The sequence below is a fragment of the Apis laboriosa genome, unplaced genomic scaffold (assembly GCF_014066325.1).
Source record: "Apis laboriosa isolate Shangri-la unplaced genomic scaffold, ASM1406632v1 scaffold11_cov152, whole genome shotgun sequence".
Classification (NCBI taxonomy): Eukaryota; Metazoa; Arthropoda; class Insecta; order Hymenoptera; family Apidae; genus Apis; species Apis laboriosa.
Window position 1 is genome coordinate 1,749,052 of NW_025221020.1, and position 24,569 is coordinate 1,773,620.

Here is a 24,569-nt window from a genome sequence, read left to right on the forward strand (position 1 = left end):
GCGGTAAGCCAGCGGGCACAGCCAGTCAGTCGCGTTCCAGCCGTCGCGGTGGAAGGTGTTCGTTGCGCCTCTCTTCTCCAACTTTCGTGCGGACTCCGTTCGTTTCCTATTTCATACCAAAACAAATGGATTGTCCTTGCCTCCACGTGACACGTTGTGCGAACGTATCAGTGTTATCTCGCGTGCCTACCCGATAAATTAAGTGTGTCCTTCGTCGTGGATCGAACTCGTTGTGCGAACAAGTTGCTGCGTTACGCAATCTCTTCGTTCATTCGCAGCACGCGGGAAACTCTACAAACTTGCGGTGAATCTTCCTCGCGTCGTGTTTATTTTTTTGCTGTCACGCGGTCGTCCCGAGAACGCGCTCGGTAAGTCGTTGTTTATTACTCGATTGAAAAGAGGTTATTTGCGCGATGTGATCTTGTCAGGGTTATGGTGGAAATACGCGGGAATCTAGAACGCAAAAAACATAAAAAATGGCGACCGTTGTTTTGACACGTGTTTCACGCCGTTTGAATATCACGATTATTTTATTATTCTTAAGACTTATTGCAATTTGACGCAATATAAGACGTTTAATATATCGTCGATACGCGATAATTTTTTCTAATTATAAAGATTGTTCATATTCTTCTGTTCACTGTTTGCATTCTTAATAATCTTGCAACTGTTGATATTTCGAAATAATCACACGTATATGTAAGTCAAACGTGTGAAACGTTTATAGCATATTATCGAGAGACGTAAGTACAGTCATTTTTACAAACAATATATTTTGAAAAAATATTTAAAGAAGAAGACGAAATAAAGTATGAATAAGAATGAAATATAGAAAAATTCTCATATTATCGATTTTGTTCGTGCGTATAGTCATGTAGTTTCGATAAACTTTCGGTCGAACTTTGTCACTTCGTTTGAACGAAATGCAAATAAATCCTGCATGGTCGATTAGGCCGAACGATACGAGTTCGTTAAATTAGCGGAACGCTCGACAGACTTGTTTTGACAGTCATAGAAAGAATTCCGCCTGTTCGTTCCGGTCATACCGGTTCCCATGGCGTAAAGCCTATGAAGGAGGCGTAGGATAGGATAACAGGAGCGAGTGTGACGAATGGATCCGTGAAAAAGAGAGCAACAGAGGATCAGAGAGAACGGGTCAACCGACGACAAGAAATCCGACGTGCGACACTATAGATATTTCTCGTCCCGCAAGATGATCGTGCTAATACATATTAGCCATCGTGCCGGTTCATTTTGAGGTTAACTTCGTGCTTTTTTATCGATCTAGCGGAGGCGTTCGATTGTGTCTCGTAATTTGCTTCATTAAAGTAGCTACTATAGCAGCTACTTTAAACTTTAATTCACGATATTGATATTCTCGAAATAACGAAGATAAAGAAGAAAAATATAAATCAATCGTATTATCAATCAACTTGACGTGAAATTTGTCTAAAGTTTCTCGAAGTAGAAAGTAAGTTAAGCGTTAAAATTTCGAAAATATTTGAAAAATTATTACTTTAAAAAGCATTTTTTCAAAGTTTCTTCCGTTTTAAAATACGTTTCGGGAGCTACTTTTAGCTATTTTCGCGTTTTATTTATATATCGAATATAAATAAAAAATTGCAAGATCGTTGCCTCGATAGTGATTCTTAATTATAATATCTATCTAGCAGAGATCGTCAAGGTAGTTTGAATTCCAGACGGATAGTTGTGGTTTCGCGACGCGTCCACTAAGTGAATCGCACGTAGAACGGTTCAGTCAAGGTTGAAGTAGTTTTCTCGTTACTTAAAGTACCAGCTTACGTCCTCCGCTCGACAGATTTAACGCGCTCTTTTACCTTCTTTCGTATTCAAACCGACCAAGAGAACCGACCGCATGAATATTTCCACTTCGACTCTGTCGTGGTACGTCATGCTGTTTCACGATTTTCCTCGCGGATCTGATACACAATACACGTTTCGTTCGTATACGTTTTCCAAGTATTTTATGATCGTATAATAATAACGGTAATATATTTTCTTGTTTGATGTAATCTGGAGTAGGTTTGCATTATGCGAGTAACATGCCTAATAAATTAGCTGAGAATCTTCGACAATAACGGTAACAACAAATAATATTATTCGAAGAGAAATTTGAAAAAAAATTTTATAGCAGTGTTTCTCAACCCTTTTACTTGAGATAAATAACTTGCGATCATTCTTTCTTCGTTGTAAAATTCTCTATATCGAATAATTGCAAATAAAAATAACTGTTTCCTCCTTGATTTACGAGGCAAAGTTGAATATCCATGCTGTACGAAACACGATCCGAAGCAACCGTTTTCTTATCAGTAGGTTTTAATACGTGAAACGTAAACGCACGTTATCGACCATTTTGATTATACAAAACTATGTTAATCTTACCCGATAGACGAACATTTAGGCCAAAGCAAACACAACTTATCTTTCCTCGCTCGTTGAAATATCTATATTTCGCGTTTAAACAAAATTATCTTCGCACTATATTTCGTGACTTTGTCCCGAATTTTACGCCGATATCTAACGGAAATAGATTCCGGAAGGAAATTAGCCAGCTGGGATCACGTGTTCGGATACTGCTTTCAATTTAGGATTAAGAGCACTCACCGTTATTGGTGGCCAGACACGAGACTGTCTTAGTGTTTTGAGGTTACAATACGTCGATGGTTCTCCAATTACTTGAGGCATACGATCGTCTCCCACGCTGGATGTGTATCGAGGATACAAGAATAGAATCGATCTGTATACGTGTTATTTACATAGAGTATCGGTTGTTTCCCTCTTCGATTATTATTAATTGGAATTACCTTCTATATATTTATACTCTTCTTACGAGCCAACGAGGTTGGATCCGAAGGGATAATTTTAAAAAATAGATATCGGAAGACGTTTGCAAATAAGATAACTAACTCTCGTTTGAATATCAGGCACATTTCCAGGCGTCTCTCAGAATCAACATATCGGACGTTACGCGTATATATACACGTACATATATATGGTAACGATTTCTGCGAGCATACACAGAACGCTTCTATTCCGAGTGTCGAGTGTTTCGTTATCACTGTTATCACTTACTATATGCGTTACGTATATCTACACGTTTCCGTTTTGTATTCAAAAATACGCGACTCGAATTTTATAATAATTATGAAATAAATAATGAAAAAAGACTTCATCGATATTCATCGCTCTTCAAAACTCAAAGGTTAAATGAATCGGCCAATAAATGTACTAAATCTCGAAAAAATAAGAAAAAAAGAAAGCAGCAAAGCAAACTTTAGAAAAAGTAAGATTGCTCCAGATCGTTATCATTTTAATCAAGGATAGCCTAGCCTTCCCCTCTGAATGGCCAACTTTCGTTCCAACGAATGTACGTTTTATTTTCGTTCGAAAGATTCGGCCGAAGCGAAGAGAGAAAATTCACAGGAAGAAAGGGGAGGGGAGGGGAGGGTAATATTATCGCGAAAGGGTGCAAGAAAGGCTTTCTCTAACGAGAGTATTAAAATTAAACGTAGCTATCTCGCCTCGAAACGAGCCAATTTCGTCGCGGAACTAACGATGTTGGAATTTTGTCGAGCTACCGTTCGCCTCCATCATTTTCCATCTTATTAAATCGGCCGATTACCGAGATCGACAAGCGTGTCAACATGATCATGTGCTCGAGCGTGCAACATCCTAGGAAGTGTATAGGAGGGGAGAGGCAACGATGCATATTTAACGGCCAGTGTAAACGTCGAGCAATGATGTAATCTTCGATTGGTCGCGCGATTGGAAGCGTGGAAAAAGCAACGCGAGAATATTTATAAGCGAGCAACGGACTTTGACGTGCTCCTTCGCGCCGTACGTGATCGCTGTCCCGCCGTTATCCGAGAACGTAAGCGAAATCGAACGCCATTATTGCCACAGTCTGCTTTTTCGCCCATTTTTTTTTTTTTCTTTTTAACCGCTCTTCCGCTAGATTCCGCTCCGTGGATCCGCCGCAACCAAGACGCACACGGAACGCAAACAAAGGAAGACTTTAGAAACGCAAAAAATTTTCTTTTCCTTCTTTTTTCTTTCTTTTTCTCCATTAAAAATTAAATCGACGCACGATGAATGTTAATTGAAGAGTTGATGCGCAAACTCGTGCGAAATCGTGCGCGGAAGATGATCAAACATTGTTATCTCGAGCGTGCAAGCAAGTCGTTGCTCGATCCGGTGAAGTCATCGCGTTATGATCGATAGATCGCGATAGAATGGGCACGCAGATGTTTCTGATGGATCTGATGTTGCTGAAACGCTTAGTTTGTTGTGTCCCGCGATTTGATCGAACCGTTTATCGCAACAGGGACATTAATCAAGTTTGGCGAGCAATTTTACGATCGATCGAGAAATTAATTAAATCGGACGTCTCGATGGAGGAGGAGGAAGGGGGGAGGGGGAATAAAGGTCGCGCGTACGTTTATTATATATTATATTTATTATATACGTTTCGTGAAAGGTCGATATTATAATTTTTATTCACTCAACCGGCACGTGTCGAATAATTTAATCGGGGGTCCATTCGAGATTCTCTCGTCTTTCTTGAATACGATCAACCTATCGCTACCTGTCTATCATCTGGTAGCCCGGTTAATTAACGCTAATAAGTCTCTTATGCGTCGAGCATAGGCCTTAAATCTCCTCGACTCGCCGAGCATTGCCTTAAAAAGGGAATGTAGTCGTGCCTCCCCCTCCTCCTTCCTCTACGCTACCCTATATCTCTCTCTCTCTCTCTCTCTCCACCCTTTGCCCGCCACTCTCGCCACTTTTCGCCGAATGCAAATTTGCCGCACGAACGAGCGGACCAGTTCCCTTCTCTGCCTATGCCGCCAATTAAAACACTCCTTTTCGAGCGACCGCGCGACTTGGGATTCAGAAACTCGCCTCTCTGACCGAAGAATAAAAAGAAAAAGAAAAAAAAAAAAAAAAAAAGGAAGAAAGAAAGAAAATTCGCTCGAAAGGAGAGAATGTTTTTTTTTTTCTTTTTATTCTTTTTTACGGATCGTTTTTACACGTCGCGTTTGACAAGAGTCGAGGCTGATGAAAATTATTAGGCGAAACGTCTCGCGTGATAAGCGTGCTTCGATCGGGGAGAGGGGGGGGGGGGATGCGGATCGATTCTCGAAAGGAGTGTGCGGTTTTTAGAAAAAGATGAGAAGGGACGGGAAACGTCAATAGCTCGACACGTGTCCCGTTACATCCGGTTCGGGCAAAAAGCTATTCATTCGTGGGAAAAGAGAGATATCTCTGGATTGCAAATTTCACATTCACGTCGGTTTGCTCGTTAACACTTTGCACAGCTTCAGCTTCTTCGGAGCAAGAATGAGGTTTTTTTTATTATTATTATCAATCATTCCTCTCATTCGGTCTCGATTTACAACGACGTAGCACAATTTTCCCTATCGTTGTTAAAATTTACACATTTGAACAATCGCGTTTTTAATCTTCGTAGCAACGAGGAGAGCTTCTCAAAACTTTTACCCGATGTTCTAAAAATTGTTAAACGTAAACACAAAGTGGTCTCTACCCTAAATAATTCTATTTTCCATTTATTCCATAGCGTTAAGGAAGGGATAGAATCCATCCCTTTACGAAATACTTTGAAACGAAATATTGGATTAAAAAAAAATTGCAGTATCAATATTCTCGAAACTCTTTTCGTAAAAATCAAAAATATTTTTCGATTCTTATACATCCTTTCACCTTTCCATTTCCTCCCTCGTTTTCAATTAATCGTTGGATTTCGAGAAAGTAAAAATACATTATTTACGGAAATCGTAATTAAGATGGCGTTTTTTTCAAACGATCGTAATAAGTTTTCGACTCGTTCTCGGCAAGCTCGTAAATAATAACGAAACGGGGGTAATTGAAAGGAGAAGTATACGTGGGTGTCCGTTAAACGAAAGCAAACGGCCACGCTCTCGTTCGCGAGGAGACAAGGAACGCCGTTGTAATTGATTCGCTTGATAGATGTGACATCGACGCGCGGCGCACGCACACCGCCCGATCGCTGCCGACCAGTCGCCGCGCTTATCGTCCCTCTAAAAATAATTATTTAACGAGCGCCGTTCTCGTCTCTGCGCGCCACCAATTCCGCCAAGAGAACACGGTTCTCGAGCGGCTCGGCCGCGATTCGAGGGAATGTCGATATCGAGGAAACTCGATCCAGTTTGAAATTGTCGGATCCGTCGCTGGCGTAAAATTTTACACGAGCGCGACGTTCCTTGTGACGATCCATCGATTTATTATTCAACCCCCGCGGCTATCGATATGCTAATATCGGGGCCACTTGGAAACTCGTCTCGTCGGTTTTTTGTGTTCCTTTCTTTTTCGGAAACGGAATCATTATTCCCTGAAACGAAAAAAAAAAAAAAAACAAATCTATCGATCCACTTGGTAAAAAGTTATTGGTATAACCAAAACAAAGAAGAAAGAAATTTTATTATTAAACAATCGTGTTAATTTTCCGAAACGGTTTCTCCTACGTTCAAAATATCTTTCTCCAAGAAGTGTAATACCCTCCCTCGAGGCGTTTCATCACGAGAAAAAGAGAGGGGAAAAAAATTTCACCTCGAAACGAGAGATCTCTCGTTGAAGAAAAGACACGCAGGAGCGCGTGCCCGTGCACCTTTTAAGGCGCTCGTACAACGCTCGAACCCTTTTTTCTCTTCCCGCACAAGAAAACCCCCTTCGCTTCTTCCCTTCTTCTCTTCCCAAATTCCATTTCCAAATCTTTTCTCCCCGAAATTCACCGAAATGGTTGCCCCCTAAGCGGAAAACGTTATTTCACGGTTTTGCGTCCCCCTTCGACCCCCTTCGTATTTTCGCCACGTATTTCCTGGCCCATTGTTCCCCTTCCCCGCGATTCTTCTCGAAGGGGAGCGGGCGCGCGATCATTGTCCCGAGGGGGAGGGGGGAGATGCCGATTTTGCGTCCGACTGCACTTCACGGTCGCGTGATCATCGGTATTCGTGTCGTCAGAGACGCGGATCGTCGACGAGCAAATCGGGCCACGAGCGGAATACGCGGGTCACGCGCCTCTTTGTCTTGGCTGCGACGGTATCTCGATCCGTGAACACGCGGGACATTAGGACGAGTGCGGTGGACCGCGTCCAGACGCGTCAGCTGCCCATTAATCCTCGAAAGAGGCTCTCGAATGGACGCTTTTGCTTTTCTCTCTCTCTGTCTGGAAAATGGAAGAGGAGAGAAATAAAATCCATCTTTCCGCTTCCGAAACGGACTCGTTCGGTTCTTCTTCGTGAGAAAGAAACATGAGAAAGGTATTCTGGGTCTGTCTTTGCCGCGTTAACTGGCCGATCGTTATTGTAAATCGGAAAAGAAATGGCGGTGAATCTGGAAGAAATATAATGCCACGTTGTAAAAAAAGGATCAATTTGATTATTCTTCTCGAGGGAATGAAAGTTGTCCGTCCCTGGATCTTGAAATTTAATTAGCTGCCTATTTTTCTTTTTGAACATTTGGCGCGTAAAATTTTGCTACGTTTCTTGGAAAAAATTCGAAGAAGGAAAGGAGGAGAGAAATAGCAGTTGTAATACGAATATCGCGTTATTTATGACGATTACGAGGTGGCGCGATACTTTTGGAACGAATGGTTGGTAGGGGACTGTGCAATTCTCTTCTAGGAGGCTAGGTACCGCGAGGGGCATTTGTACCTGCTCTGGAAATAAAGCCTGTCGAGATTTGTGTGAAAGGAGGGAGAATTACGTGCTCGAGCGGGTCCCATAATCTGCAGGTACTCGAAGGTGAACAACGCCATCCCAAGCGGCGAGATTCAACCGTGGGATTATAATTCGTGGAGCGAAGGAAGGAAGGGATCCGTACGAAAATTCGTCTGCGATGGGATCGCTCGAGGATGGTTTCAATTATCGCGCAATTTCGAGTAGCAGCCCGTTCCTCCTTTGTTCCATGGACGAGGAGGAGCCTGGAGAAAAGTTTCGGTCGAGAAGATGCGTGAAAGAATTACTCGTCACGCGGTCCACAAGATTTTTCTTAAGGAAATCCTCTCGTCCCGCTTCTCGAGAGTTTCGCGCGAACTCGACCCGACGATTTACAAAGTTGGGTACGAGAGACGTTGTCGACGAGGCGATTTCGCGGTAGCACTTGTTTTGATCAAAAAGTGACGCGCAAGAAAAAGCTTTCCTCGTCGCGACGTTCTTGGATAACGCGCGATTCGAATGCGCGGGCACGAGGCCGTCGAGGCGAAAATAGAGCGGTGCACGTCTGGAAACGTCGCGCAATGATCCAAATAAGCGCGAGAGGCGGAGAGAAATGTCGTGAAAGTAGCTCGTTAAAAGGCCGAATCACGTACGGTGATTTTTATCATCGAGTCCTCCGTTCACCGCACGGTTGGAAGCTGTCGTCGCGTGACGAGGCGACTGTCCCGTGCCGTTCAACGGCACGCGTGTTAAAACAAGCGTCGAGACAAGCACTTCTCGAGGAAGAGGAGAAAACACGAACAGTTTCCGTATAAAGGAAGTTGGAGGAAGGACGTTGGCTTCATTAGCTCCGCTGCATACGTTAAATCTTAATTAAACCTCATTTACTTTGGAACCGGCCGATTAACATCTCCCGCCGCTTATCCGAAAGCTTCTAGTCCGATGAAGCGGAAAAAAAGGATCGATAATCGTTTTGATAACGTCTCGAGGTTGGTCGACGTGGAATGGGTTGTTCGCAACGGTAAATTTGCAGCTTTGATGTAAACGGGGTTTTGTTTCTCGTTTTCGTTTTGAAAACATCGTGCCGACCTGTTTCGATCACTTTTCCGTGTTACCGATAGCAGTTGTTCCGCTCCAGAAGACGCGAGAAGAAATCGATCGAGATAGCGTCGATCGGCGAATAACACGGGTGATTCTCCCGAGATAAATTTTCCTGCTCATCCTCGATACAATGTCCGATATACTCCGAGAGAGATGCTTTCCGCTCTCTAATTAGTGTAACGAGGCAACATACCAGGTTAAAATGTCGACCAGATTGCGCCGACAAGAATCTTTGTCCCCGTCGCATCGGAATGATACCTGTTAGCCACGCTATTAGGAGCATTGAGGAATTAATTTAGTCGGTCATTTTTTTTCCCGCCGAGAGTTTACACATTCGCCAATGGGATTACTTATGTATCTTGTTGTGCAGAATGTTTCTTAACAGAAGGAGACGCTTTAGAAAGTTATTATCTCCGATTAAAGATTTATCGAGAGATAGATATATATATATAAAACGAGAAAATTAGAAGAAAATTCGTTACCTGAAAAAAATGAGACGTTATACACGTCTTCCATCGTAAAGATTTACGATTTCTTCGATCGATGAAGAAAAAACAAAGAAACGACGCCATCTAGAAGGATTTGTACGAGTCTACCGGAACGATCGATTCACCGAACCCTTCGATTCGAAAGGTAGATAATAGTGCTTCCGCCTACGCGGCAATATAGGAGAAACGACGACTGATTATTTGTTGTCGAGACTGCCTCGCCGCCTCTAATATTTTACAAGCCGTTCCGCGACTCGAGGATTCGCGTAGGTGAGCATGGGAAAGGGAAAAGGCAAAGGGCCTGGCGATCGAGAAGGATGGAAGAAGAGAAGTGTAACGGGAAGGAGAAAGAGGGAACGAAACGCTGAGAGGACTAGGATATTCGAGGTTATGTCACGGTTCACGTCGTGACTCACGATGTATTATTAGTCACCGTTCGTTCTCGTGACTTCCAGGACGAGTAGAAAACGGCTTCCAATTGATCCTCCGGTTCTTTCTCAGATACTCGTTGTCCTCGAGAAGATACAAGATCTTTTTCGTTGAAAAATTTGTCCGGCTTCTCACGAGTTTCCTGCTCTCGCGTATTCGTTTGCGGTTAGGCCGCGTCTTTCTCTGTTGGTATAGTAGAAATTGATTCTCACGTAAACCAGACTGGAAGCGAACGTGACACGTTGAACGCGTATATATGTAATAAATAACGAACAACTTTTAGATATCTTGAAAAAAGTAAATTATCGTCCTATATTTTTTTTTTTGAATTCAAACACATAAATCGTAACAATACTTTCTCTTCTCGTTCTTTATTAATAACCTGCATATTGACACACGGCGTAACTTGCGTGACTCGGTAATATTAGATAAGTAATATTTTCATATCAAGAGTTTTACTATAATACTTTCTACATAATGGGCCGAAGTTGAAGCGTTACGCCTTCCGTCCGTCTTACGTAAGTCCATTCGGTGAGAAAGTTTTGTATTTCGATTAATAAATCGGGATTAATCAACGTGATAATATATCCGATATAATACCCTAACGGGATAGTTTCCCATAGAAAGTCGGGATGGAAGGGATATTCGGTTTATTGATACTGATACTCTCGAACGGCTATTGTTATTATTATTATTATTGTTATTGTTATCACGATTGTTAACGAGTTTTCACGAGCGGAGCCAACGTAACGCGATCTCACGCCCAATAAGGATGACCCTGCTCGCGCAACGGCAACGATTTTCATCGCTGCATTCATTAGTCGTCGTTGAAGGCGGACGTATGCACACGTGTAGAATTGCAACAGGAAATCTAATCCATTCGTCCCACTTTGCAAATGGTTCGTGGCCTTTGCTCTTATTTAATAAACGGGTCGTGAACGTCGGTGCCCGGCGGGGACTTGCCCGGCAAAGTGACTACGATTAGGCCAATTGAAGTGCCGTTAACCGTCTCTCTCTCTCTCTCTCTCTCCTCGCGAGCCCGTCATGCAATCTGCGATAATTGGATCCACACTGATTCGGATTATCGAAGAAATCCGCGAAAATAATCCTGGTAATACGCCAGGTATTTATATCATCGGGCGGATGAGGGGAATGAAAATTAAGTTAGGTTAGGTTAGGTTGGATTTGATCCGATCGATGAACCGTGGACAATTTATATCTTGAAAAATTGCAATGCAAAACAAGTATTTTGTTTACATCATCCGTTTATTTATTTAAATTTATGAAACACGTATCGAAAACAATAGGATGTGACATGTTAATACGTTTGCATGTTGAACTTAAACTTAAAATATTGCATAATTAAATGGATGTAATTAGGTGAATATAAGACGCATCTAACGTTTCGATCTAATTTCGTGGAACGAATATATATTCGAGGCATTATCTAGAATTTTTTCAGAATAATCTTCTCGCGTAGAATCGATCCGATTAATGAATTGGAAAGATATCGGCACCATTGAACCGGAATAAATCGAGACTTTTGAAACCAATTGGAATTGTAGCCGAATTTCTAGTGAAATCGAATAACTGATAAGGTCTGGGCGGTTCCTTAATAGAATCTTCCCTTGATGTTGACGGCTTCAGGTATTAGCTGTATAAGTGAATCGCACCCCAGGGACTCGGCTCGCGTTGAAATTTCCCTCGAACCGGTCTAGGGATCCCTAGAAATCCCATGTAACGTAGTTATCCGGCTGTCGCTGTTGACCGGCCAAATTAAGCTCGATTGTCCGCCAGAGTGTCAGGACGTGGGCATCAGTTTTCAAAATTGACTTAATCTCCCCTCTCTCTCTCTCTCTCTCTTTCTCAATACTATCTCTGCATACGATCTCGTCTCATGCTTCTTGGATAACGTACTCTCCTTTCTTTCTCACTTATCTATACTTATTCCATTAACGCTATATTATTAATTAAAACAGTTTTATCTGACAGAGTTCCTCCTCATGATTGGATATTAACGCTAACGATTTTTTTCTTTTTTGAGGAGTAAAAAATAAAAAAAAAATTAATACGATATATATTCGTATCTTTCTCAATAACATACCGTTATAGAGTATACTTTCAACTGAATTGAAAGATCTTGGCTTTCGATTCGAAACGAGACGAGGAAGGGATCGCAAATCGGAAAGGAATGGCCGTGAGACGCACTCGTGTATTTGTTGGGTGGATATCGGTGGCGAGAAATCTCGGGACGACAGAGTCGGTCAATATTACACGGTATTCTTTTCGGTTGGCGAGGGAAGCCATGGTTAAAAGCCGTGGAAAGCGCGGTGATACGTACTCACGTCGAAAAATTGGAAACGCTCCACGAAAGTTTTCTTCTGGCCGTTCTCCCCGAGATTCGCGTGTCTGAAAATTTGAGAGAGAGAGAAAGAGAAAAACTATCGCTTCCTTCCTTGGAAACGCAAAGTTACGAGGATACTTTCAGACTACTTTTTTTTTTTTTTTGTGCGGAGCGATATCATAAGACGTTGTAACGAATCTGGAACTGGAACTATTTTCTCTCCTAGCCTCTGGTATTTCCACCAGGGATCGTTTTTTCCCTAGGAAACGTGGATAAGACGCTCCTAGGTGTCTCCTAGGTGTCGCGACTCGGATCGATGAGCGATGGAACCCCGGATAGGGAATATTTTCCATCAAAATACACGGCCAGCTGTTCGATCGATATTTCTCATCTGTCAATTTCGATCGTTAAGGAAGAAAGATCGGAAGGAAGAAAAATCGGACGGAGTCGAAATTGTTGATTTCGTTGCGAAGAAAACGAGAAAAAATGGCCGCCAGTACTAATGACAAAAGACCACTAAGAAAATTCTCACGAACATACAGGTTCGTCGATAGAAAAGAAAATCTGACGCAATCGTAAGCGTCATAAAATAGGAAACGTTTCTGGCTCGTATTTCACGTCACGTCGATATCGATACGTCTGGTATCGGTCGGGAAACAATTAGAAAGTTCGGTTTTCCCGTCGAAATTGGGAAATTTATCTGGATATGGCGGAGGGGGGGATCGTTTGAACGAACGGCGAACGGGGAACGGCTTCCGTGCGTGAAATGTGTATGGAGATTGAGCTGTAAGGGAATTTAATTTCCTTTTCTTCGCCCGTAACTGCGCAGTGAACGACACCGTTAACCGTGTTTCGTTCGCTCGGACGTAGTTACGCATTCCCCTCCCCTCACAGCGTTCTATTTTATTAGGGAATTTCTCAAAGAAGAAAGACTTTCGCGAAGATGCATTTCCCTCGGCGAAATTCTCCTGGAATTACGCGGAAATTCCGCTTTTTATTCGAATGGTTTAAATATATATGTATATCCACCGGTTCGATTAATTATCGATAATTAAAAACAAATTAACGTTCTCCTCGGAATATTTAATATCGATGATTCGACTGGCGGTGAGAGCTTTATATATATAGTTTTATTTATGTAACATTATAAAACGAAACGGGAATATTCGATTGCGTCGTAGGAAAAAAATAAATAAATAAAATAAAGGTGATTTTATAAACGCGATACAAATACTTCTATTAAAAAAAAAAAAATCATAAATATTGAATTATTCGAAGAAACGATGGGTAAGATTACGTTGGCGAAGATCGATAGAACGGAAGGAATTGATTCGAAGGTCGCGATTCGATCTTCCGGGAGGAAGATGGAGGAATTGAAACGTTTTGCATGCAAAATTGAAAGGCGAGGTGGAAAGGGGGAAAAAAGGGATTGTAGATGAGAAAATTCTCTTTGTCTCGAAAGTTGCGGGTAATTTCTTTCAGCTCCCTTTCGAACGGGAGAAAGATCCTCCTCGTGGAGGGGAGGGAGAAAGGACGATTTCAATTTCCAGCACGGCCGAATTACACACAGGTGGTTCCTCTGATGGAACGGCGAAAGATCGTTTGAAGATCGTATCCCGATTAAATCGATATCGAACCCTCTCCCGTGAAATTTAATATGTGACAAAGGACTTGAAAAAAAAAAAAAAAAGAAAAGAAAAAGAGGGAGAATAAAACGGAAAATGGAAGAACGACAGAGAAAGAATCTTAATCCAAAGGGGAACGATAAAATATCAAGGTGGTATCAAAGAGAAATTTGGAGTTTTCTCTCGTTCAAGATTTCGACTCGATCCTTTGATATCGAGTTGACGGATAAGAGGCGAGTAGTTGCTCCTTTTTTTAGAAAAAGTACAGAGAGAAAACTTGAGCTTCCCTTTTATCTTTCTCTCTACCCCTCTTCTTCTCTATATCCATCTCTCTTGTCTCCACGACGCTCGATTTCGAGCTGAAAATGCTCCTCGCTCAGAGCAGTGTAATTCTTTGTGTGTTCTTCGTGCGAGAGAAAGGACACTCGCGAAACAAAATAGAGAAAAATAGAGGATGGGATCGAGCCATCTCTCTCCATCGTCCATCGTCGTTTTCGTCGAGAATCGTTTATCGAACGATCGGCGGCGATTATGCATCCTTCGCGTGGGATGATATCCCTTTCTTTCTTTTATTAGCCGGCAAACGGAGTTTTATTCGATGCCAGTCGAATTTTATCCACGTTCCGTGCCGCTTTTCGACGCGCAGATCCCTGGATCTGCATAATATCGCGAAATGTGTACTACACATGTGTGTACAGGAAAGTTTCGGTTTCTGTTTCTCGTTTCTTCTGCACGACGCACAAACGTACGAGGTGTTATCTGTTATGTTGGATGGTTTTCTGCGTTTTTATATTTATCTTTAAAGGAAACTCCATCGAGGATCATTAATTATTCTTTGATATCGATTAAAAGGTATTTCGTTGCTTGCGCGAAGAGAGATATTAAATTTTCTTTTTTACTTTCTTTTTATATATATTATAATTTTATACTGGATGTGATTAAAATGAGATGCGAGGAGGATGATCTCTGGTGCAAAAGTAAACCGAAAATTTATAATATTTGACTCTTCGTTCTTGAGAGAATTAATTAATATTGTAAAATTATATTATAAATTGTAATAAGAACCATGAGAAGAAAAAAACAAATTCTTTATCCTTTCGCTACATCCTCGTTTAATAAAATTATTTTCGTGGCCAACCGAATATAAATATTTAAAATCGGAAGAAATAATCTTTCTTTCCTTTTCACGCTTTCAACGGGACTCTTACACGAATCGAGGGATTCGTGAACTCGGTGATGCACGGCACGGCGGGTTTCCATCAGAGACGTCAGCGCCATTCAAACAACATTTCTCTCCGCCCATAGAAAAGTTTCTGTCCGCGAGAGTGGCGTGCTTAACGCTCAATCCTCGCGGTGTTGCACACGGTTCGCATTAGTGGGTCGTGGCTTATCGCGCTAAATGCCGCGCTCGTAAATCTGATCGCGTTTACACGCCCAGAACTTGCGCTGTTTACGCCACTCGACGCCTTTCGCGGTCACGAAATCGGCGTTAAGGGTTGCGTGTCGTCCAACGATTGCTGTGCATTCACAAGACGAATTTCTTCCTTTCTTTGGGGTTGTCTCGGGAGAAAGAACTAATTGGTAATTTTTTTCTTTTTAATAATTAGAGTAAATATACTCGTTGCTAAGGGATAAGAATTGTGTGCTCGCGTTCGAAAAATTGTATCGTAGTAATTGACGCGTTGAAATGGTTGCCTGTTGAAATATTTCGAAATGGAAAATTTACATCGTTCGATGAAACGAGATATTCGTGAAAATTAAATATATATAGTAATTTTTTTCTTTCTAATGTTAGTCGGAGTAAATGATTCGTAGAAGAATTCGAAACATTCGTATCGTAATTGTAATTGATACGTTGAATGGACGTTTGTGAAATGTCAGAAAAATTTATATCTAATATATAGTTAGAGCGAATATATTCGTTGTGAAGGGATAATGAAACGGTAATCGAGGATTCGATTCATTCGCGTTCGAAAAATTGATACATTGAAATGGCCGCTTATGAAATGCCAGAAAAATTTATATCATAATTTTTTCTTTTTAATATTATAACAAATGTGAAAAAATAATTCATAGAAGGATTTGATTCGAGACACCCGCTTATGAAAAATTGTATCGTAATAATTGACACGTTGAACTCGTTGAAATGGCCGCTTGTTGAAATATTTCGAAATGGAAAATTTATATCGTTCGATAAAACGAGATATTCGTGAAAATTAAATATATATAGTAATTTTTTTCTTTCTAATGTTAGTCGGAGTAAATGATTCGTAGAAGGATTCGTATCGTAATTGTAATTGACACGTTGAATGGACGTTTGTGAAATGTCAGAAAAATTTATATCTAATATATAGTTAGAGCGAATATATTCGTTGTGAAGGGATAATGAAGGAGTAATCGAGGAAATGGCCGAAATTATAAAATATTTCGAAATGCCGGAAAAATTTATATCGTAATTTTTTCTTTCTAATATTAATTATAAAAAATGTACTCGTGAAAAAATAATTCGTAAGAGAATTATTTCGAAAAATTTATATCGTCCAATGAAACGAAATGTTCGCAAAAATTATATAATTTTTTCTAATATTTTTTCTAATATTAGTTCTAATATTAGAGCAAATGTAGTCGAAAAGATAATTCGTAGGATTTGATTCGATACATTCGCGTTGGAAAAATTGAAATGGCCGTTTATGAAATATTTCGAAATGCTAGAAAAATTTATATCATAATAAAAATTTTCTTTCTAATATTAATTATAACAAATGTGAAAAAATAATTCGTAGGAGGATTTGATTCGCGTACGAAAAATTGTATCGTAATAATTGACGCGTTGAACTCATTGAACTTGTTTCGAAATATTTCGAAAAATTTATATCGTCCAATGAAACGAGATGGCGAAAATTGTATCATATCGCGTTCAAATGTGAGAGAGAATTTGTTTGTACGAGCGACCTATAATAATTGATGAGATGATGTTGCTTGGTACGCTACGAGGAAAAGAGAGGAAACGATCGACGAGAAAACTGATTTGATCGTGTGTTGCAGGACACGTGGCCGAGCAGTAACGAGGGGAAACTTTCGAAAATTCTAAAGTGGACATGCGTATCAAAGATCGGGCTGAGGCTGCACACCGATGACGCACGGTAAGTTTGACGCAACGTTCCCTCTGCGATTAAAGAAAAAGGAGGGAAAACGCGATTGAGGAGGGCCAAATGATCGCGGAGGCCGAGAATGAGAGTCGCCATAAATGGCGCGTGGCGCGGGCCAACGACGAGGAGCAAACCGTTTCTCAAACCATTAGGTGAAAGCCCTTCCTTGTCGCGTCTCTTTCTCGCTCGTCTCTTTCGACTCGTTGCTCCTCTTTCCTCATTAACTTGATTGCCCGATACCTCTCGTGGTAACGAACCACGCGTGCCACTTCCTGCTTCGGGCTCCCCCTCCTCCGTGCTCCACGCCTGGGTGAAAAATGGCCCGATTAATTCCACTCTTAATTGCTATTTGGAAACGTCTTTCTACGTTTTGGTCGACAATCGTATAGAAATATCATCTCGTAACGTAGTGGAGGTAGAGCTCGTGAACAGATGCAGAATTGTTCGTCGATGAAATGAAATAACGCGTCCGTATTTGAACTCCGTGCTTTAAAGGCGCGTACTCAACAAACAATTTAATTAACATTATTCGTAAACACGGTATTCCTTGGTCGATTTATTGCGTGATATTCGCTGTACAAATGTATTTATGTATCAGTAGCGAATATTAATTTACAAATTGTTGCGAAATTTTCGCGAATAGCAGTGTAAATTCAGTTTAAAGATGTTCCTCGAACAGTTCACAACGAATACAAGTTTTAGTTAAATAATCGAAGAATAATATTCGCAAAAGTATTTATTATTAGCAAACATAATTTATCAAAATGTTACGAATAGCAATGTAAAAGGTTAAAGGTGTATATTCATTAAATAGTTCACAACGAATACAATTTAATTAATTCGCAGGATAATATCCAGCAATCATAATTTATTAAAATGTTATGAATATATATGGATATTCATCGAACAATTCACAATGAATACAATTTAATTAATTCAGGATAATGTTCGCAAAAATATCCATTACCAGCGAATATAATTTATTAAAATGTTACGAATAGCAAGTAGACTTAAAGGCTCATACTCATTGAACATTGAACAATTCATAACAAATAAACGAAAATTTAATTAATTCGCAAGATAATGTTCGCAAAGATATCCATTACCAGCGAACATAATTTATTAAAATGTTACGAATAGCAAGTAGACTTAAAGGTTCATACTCATTGAAAAATTTACGAATAAATTTAATTAATTCGAAAGATAATGTTCGCAAAGATATCTATTACTAGCGAACATAATTTATTAAAATGTTACGAATAGCAATGTAAACTTAAAGGCTCATATTCATTGAAAAATTTACAACGAATAAACGAAAATTTAATTAATTCGAAAGATAATGTTCGCAAAGATATCTATTACCAGCGAACATAATTTATTAAAATGTTACGAATAGACTTAAAGGCTCATACTCATCGAATAATTTACAACGAATACAATTTAATTAATTCGTAACATAATGTTTGCAAAGATATCCATTGCCAGCGAACATAATTTATTAAAATGTTACGAATAGCAAGTAGACTTAAAGGCTCATACTCATTGAAAAATTTACAACGAATAAACGAAAATTTAATTAATTCGAAAGATAATGTTCGCAAAGATATCTATTACCAGCGAACATAATTTATTAAAATGTTACGAATAGCAATGTAGACTTAAAGGCTCATACTCATCGAACAATTCGCAGGATAATGTTCGCAAAGATATCCATTACCAGCGAACATAATTTATTAAAATGTTACGAATAGCAATGTAGACTTAAAGGCTCATACTCATCGAACAGTTCACAACGAATACAATTTAATTAATTCGCAGGATAATGTTCGCAAAGATATCCATTGCCAGCAAACATAATACTAAAATTATATATTAACAGCAGTGTGCGCTCAGCTTAAAGGCGCGTACTCATCGAACAGTTGAACGAATTGTTCGCGAACAATATTGCGATTTATTGCGATATTTTTGTTATTCAGAAAAATTCGTAGTTTACGGACAACTGAAACACAGCTGCAACAATGTAAATCCAGCCTAACGTATAATAACCGCCTTTCAAGCAAATGTTGATCGTTCTTCCCTGTTCTGTAACTCACGCCTCGCGAGCTATTTGTGAATCGTCCAGCATAATGTGTCATAGTTTCTTGACTTATTTTTGCACATACAGAATCCCCTGATCCACGATCGTTTACCAAACACTTTCTTTCTCCATCCGACCAAATGTCCATTCGAAACGTTTGATATAATATTTATCCTCTCGAATCCGATCGACTCGTTCCTTGCTGGCGCACACGCAAAAATTCTATCCGGAATCGTCTAGCGGAAACGCAATCGATGGCTCACGGGGAGATTGGTTGCAGTATTCCTTTTTTTTTTTTTTTTTTTTTTTACCCTCGAAACACGGACCATCCCGAAAAATAACGTTCCCGTGTATTCGAATATTTAAATTAGATCCGCGTCACTCCACTTTTCTTCCAACGTATGGCGGAAGGAACGAGGAATAAATAAAGAATTTTTGTACTTATTTCGTATTTTCGAAACGGAAATTCGATGAAATAATCTCGAGGAAAGAGAGAGAGAGAGAGAGAAAAAAGAAGCAACGACTCGCATAATGCAGTTTTTCATCTCAGAAGGTTGCGAAATGCATGATCACGCGTGAATAATTAATCGAGGCTCGACTCTCGGCCACGTTGTTAAAAGATTCATCGAGCAAAATTCACGTACCGAGAGCGGAAGTTAATAAAAAAAAAAAAAGAAAGAAAGAAAGAAAATGTTTATAAAAACAGACTCTCTGAAAACTGTAGAATCATCACAAGTAGAATTGCTCTTGTAGTTCCGGGTGTAATTACGAAAAAAAAAAAAAAAAAAAAAAAAAGAAAAGATTCTCCTTCCGGTAATCCTTGCGCTTCCAAAGAAAAATTCTTCCTCGTCCATTCATCTAGTCTGAACTCGTGACGAATAAACAAGTGATGGACAGAGAAAGTTTCGACGCTGATTAGTTATTTCCCCGCCTCGTTTTTAAATGCCAAATTATCTTTTGCTTACGTTGAACCGATTTATTATTTAACGAGGGAAGAGGGGAGGAAAAAAAAGTATCGCTTTCATTTGCCAACCAAAGTGGCCTCTTGTATAAAATAAACAGAGTGAATTCGTGGCAGAGAATTTTTTTCCCCGTCGCAAAAAAAAGAAAAAAAAAAAAAAATTATCCCTTGACCACGATTTATCTCGTTAACGAGGAAATGTATCTCGTTGGAGAAAAAATTAATTTCCCTCTATCCTCTCGAAACGAAAGGATGGAACGAAACGCGTTAATCGAAAGAAAGAATTTCCTTTCTTCGAATAAGGAATAATCAGGACGGAAAAATAATAAAATTATTAAAATAATAAAATAATAATAAAATAAATAGTAAAATAATAAAATTGGTTTTCGAAATTAATTGGGGAGGGGAGGAAGATTGTTTGCTTGTTTTTATCCACGAGTGGCTCTTTTCCAATTTCGAGCCACGATTTTTTTTCTCGCTCCTCTGAAATTCCATTTACTCGTAGCGGGACGAAACGCTGCACGCGTTCCATCTCGGTAATTCGAACTTCAATTTCCACCGCGCCACCTTTTTTCCCCTTTTTCTTTGACCACTCGCGTTTGCGTTTCTTTCGCCACGCCAAGGAATGTCCCACCGTGAAATTTCGAATCCCTCGAAATCCCTTCACGCATCGGGGTTGGATCAAGAATGACGCGGCTAATCGAATTCTAATGATTACACTATATAAACGTTTCTTTATGCTCTCGAAATTAAGTTGGAGGCCGATCAATTTCTTTCTCGAGAATCGTAATCGGCAAAAATTACACAGAGATTAACACATCAACATCTTTTGATTCAATCCTGTCCCTATTTTGGAGGGACAACAAGCGATCCAAAATTTATTTAAAATTATGCAACAAATATATCAGAATTATATATACTATATATATATACTGTATATATACTATAAATCAGAATTATTGAAACCCTAATAATTCGAATTAATTATATTAAACCATTGTTATTAAAAAAGAAAATAATTCTGTGCCTTTTCCAGCCTCTCTTTAAAACGTACAAATTATGAATCAGAATTATTGAATCCCTAATAATTCGAATATGATTAATTACGTTAAATGATTAATATTAAAAAAGAAAATAATTCTGTATTACCCTTTTTCAATCTCTCTTTAAAGCGTACAAACTCGAAACACTATGAATCAAAATTATTGAATCCCTAATAATTCGAATTAATTATATTAAACCATTGATATTAAAAAAGAAAATAATTCTGTGCCATCCTTTTTCATTCTCTCTTTAAAGCGTACAAACTATGAATTAGAATCCCTAATAATTCGAATATGATTAATTAAATGATTAATATTAAAAAAGAAAATTCTGTGCCACCCTTTTTCAACTTATCTTTAAAGCGTGCAAACTATGAATCAGAATTATTGAATTTGAACGTGATTAATTATATTAAACGATTAATATTAAAAAAGAAAATAATTCTGTGTCACGATTTCGATGCACTCGTTCGAAGTCCACCCTTTCTCTCTCTCTCTCTCTCTCTCTCGGCTTCCCCCCTTTTTGGTATGCACTATTGCGCGCCACTTGCTAATAAACTTGGTGTTGAAACGCGAATCTCAACAACTCTCGTAGAATCCACTGGCGCACGCGTCATCGCCTTCGTGAAACCGCGTCGATCTTCAACCCTCGAACCGCCAATCCGAGGCAGTGAGCCAGGGGATGACGTGATCGCGTTAGAAGCTTACGCGGAAGTAAGCTCGAATGGGCCTCGAGCCGCGACTCGTATCGGAAATGTAGGGATTCGAATTCGAGTATTTTCAGGATGGATGGACTCGAGCGTTTGCTCGAGATCGGAAGATATTCCCTCGAAAAGGGGAAATTTAGAGGGATGATTTCTTTGGATCGAAAGGAAAGGAGTGTTCTCTTTAATGTTTCTCCGTACTTTTTTTTATAATTTTTAATCAAGAGGAATTTGATACGCGAGACAAATTAGGAAATGTAAAACAATTAGGATAAAGTAGATAGAGTAGTTGCAGCTTGTTCGATTGTTAATCTTTTATAGACGAGTAACAAGTGTACAAGACATTGTAGGATTAGTAGGATAGGAAAGGTAATATATAATTTGGAGTGAATTATTAATTACTTTGCGATAAATCCAAGTATTTATTTTTCTTGATTGCGTGTCTAGTATTTTAATTGTTTAGATTACGATCTAAGAATTTCATCGATGTAGAATCTGTAAATTGAGATGAAAAATTACGAATATTAATTTTTCGAATTGATACATTTCATATCTAACAACTCGAACTGATCCTTTTTGTAATTTAATCTATTCACAAAGACACTAGAAGTCTTCTTTCTTTGCGGATTTCTTTGACTTAGATACTTTAGATACTTTTTATATGAAATGAGATTATGAATTAACTCGCTGTATCTCTTTAAAAAAAAATAATACTTTAACATACTTTTCTACTACTACGAGAAAACTATGAACCATTTCTTATCCGTCCATCGATCTATAGCGTAAAAATTTAAGAAAATTCGTTGTTTCGAGCCCTGTAAGAAACTTTAAAAAAAAAAGAAAGAAAGTAGTTTAGAAAAGAGTCGCGAAACAAACCTTAACCCTGGCCACGAATTCTTCGCAATCGTTCGAAACGAAAAAGAAAAGAAGAGAGAAAGAGAGAACTTAAAGCGTTATCATCGAAGCGTTCGCGGAGACAAAGTTGCAACAATTTCAAAGGATGACAACAGGTATATCTGGAACGCGTGCTTCGTAATTGAAAGTAAACAAATAGAATTAGTCAAGTTGTTGAAAGGGGGGAACCGTTCTCCGGCAACTTGTTCGCGCCAACTTGACTCCAGTTTCCTAAACGTTCGATGGAATTCGCCGAGTAATTAAGCGGCTGGCACGAGTCTTCCGTGGCACCTGTTTTCGCTTGGCAAACGGAGTCGACTCCTTCTTTCCCTCCTCTTCTTCTTCTTCTTCTTCTTCTCGAGAGAGAAAAAGAGAAAGAGGAAAAGGATGTCTCTTTTTTATTGGCCGTCAACTTCAAGAAAAGAAACAGATTTCTAAGAAGAAACGATCTCTCTCTCTCTCTACGGAATATCGAGGCGTCCCTTCAAAAACGCCTCCTCCTCCTTTCCGTCTCTAACCCTTTCCTCCTTTCTTTTTCATATTTCACGGGGAAAATACCGGCGGGGATAAAGGCAACTTTTTCGACCTTTGTCCTCGCGGGACGACGTTTTTGTTCAACGTCTCCCCGCCGCCTCAAAGCCACCCTCGCTTGTCCGTAAACTTTAAACGCCCTTTTCATCCCTCTCTTCGCAGGGGAATAATAATTTTCCCCGCGTGCTTGCAGCGATTAAATCTCGCGAATTTTCACTTTTCTTTTTCGTTCTTCCTTCTCCTTAGTTCAGAGAGGGAGAGAGGGGGAGAGAGGATCGTCGAGAGGATACGTTGGTTGGCAAGAGTCGACTTCCACGCAGCGTCGATTAGCAGTCGATTCGAGTCAACGTTGGGAATACAGAGAGAGAGAGAGAGAATGTGATGTGTCGTAGAGATGAGGGAAAATTTAATAGTCGAAGTTACGAATAATGTTACTTCGACAATTTGTCGTTCGAAACGTGGCAATAATTAATAATAATAAAGGCAAATAATTGTAATGGAAAACGACGAGGTTATACAAATATACTATATAATATATATAATATATAAATGTCACTATATAATATATAGTGATATATATTATGTAATAGGAATAAATGTCATTCGAGCATTTTAATAAGTAATAAAATAAATTTTGACCAAAATAATAAGTAATTAAAATAATTTTAGTCGAAATTTTTACACTTTCAACACTCTGTGTCGTCTGGCGTTTGCCTTGCATTACGCAATTCTAATTTAATTGAAATTCTAATTTAATCTTCTAATAAACGTTGAGGAAGAAAATGATCGAAATGACGCGTGTCTCAATTCTGATCACTCGTTGATGTATATTCCGTTCGATGCTGTTTATCCAGACCAGCTTCCTCGTCAAACAATTTTTTCCTCTCGAGAAATAAAAGCAAGAATGTTAGATTCGTCGTTTGCCCCATTTCTATACACACGTGTGTACGTTCAAAGATATCTCTGGTTCTGGGGGGGGGGGGATGATACCGAAAGAAAGGAAGGGATATGAAGAAGGGGATAGAGAGAACGTTTCAAACTGGATGAATATCCACGTGCACCCGTTCTTCCACTTACATACGTCTGTACTCGAAGCTGGAATATAAACGAATATCTCTCTTCAGAGAAAGTTCGAATAATATGAAAGAGATAGAAAGAAAAAAGGAAGGAAAGGGGAGATATGGAGAATCGTTTCGAAACTGAATGAATATCCATCCACGTGCACCTCCTCTTCAACGAATAAGAAGGAGGAGAAGGAGGAGGAGGTATGAGGACTTTAAAGCAGGAAGGCATTCCGTTTAGAATCGAGGGGGATTATTTTCTTACCGGCAGAGAATCTTTATCCCATCCGAGTGGGTCAAACTCTCTCTCTCTCTCTCTCTCTCTCAACAGCCTCTCCAACAACACAACACGCGAGTTTCTCGGATAATCGTTCGAGACACAAGCGTTGCCAATTTTGTTTCAGGATCGCGAGAATTTTTTTTCCAAGCCATCTTTTATCTCGAAGA

The 24,569-nt window shown here is 39.5% G+C and overlaps 1 protein-coding gene across 3 annotated transcripts in view; it reads left to right on the plus strand.

The window, feature by feature from the left end:
• Positions 1-56: 56 nt before the first annotated feature.
• Positions 57-24,569, plus strand: part of LOC122717870 (CD151 antigen-like) — a 68,692-nt gene continuing 44,179 nt past the window's right edge. The window contains exons 1-2 of one of the 3 annotated variants that reach the window (XM_043942353.1): positions 57-368; positions 16,748-16,845. The gene's annotated coding sequence lies outside the window, so the exon portion shown is untranslated. Of the gene's footprint in view, positions 369-14,965; positions 15,284-16,747; positions 16,846-24,569 lie in introns of those variants that run through there. The other 2 variants (XM_043942364.1, XM_043942367.1) reach the window with 2 other exon arrangements.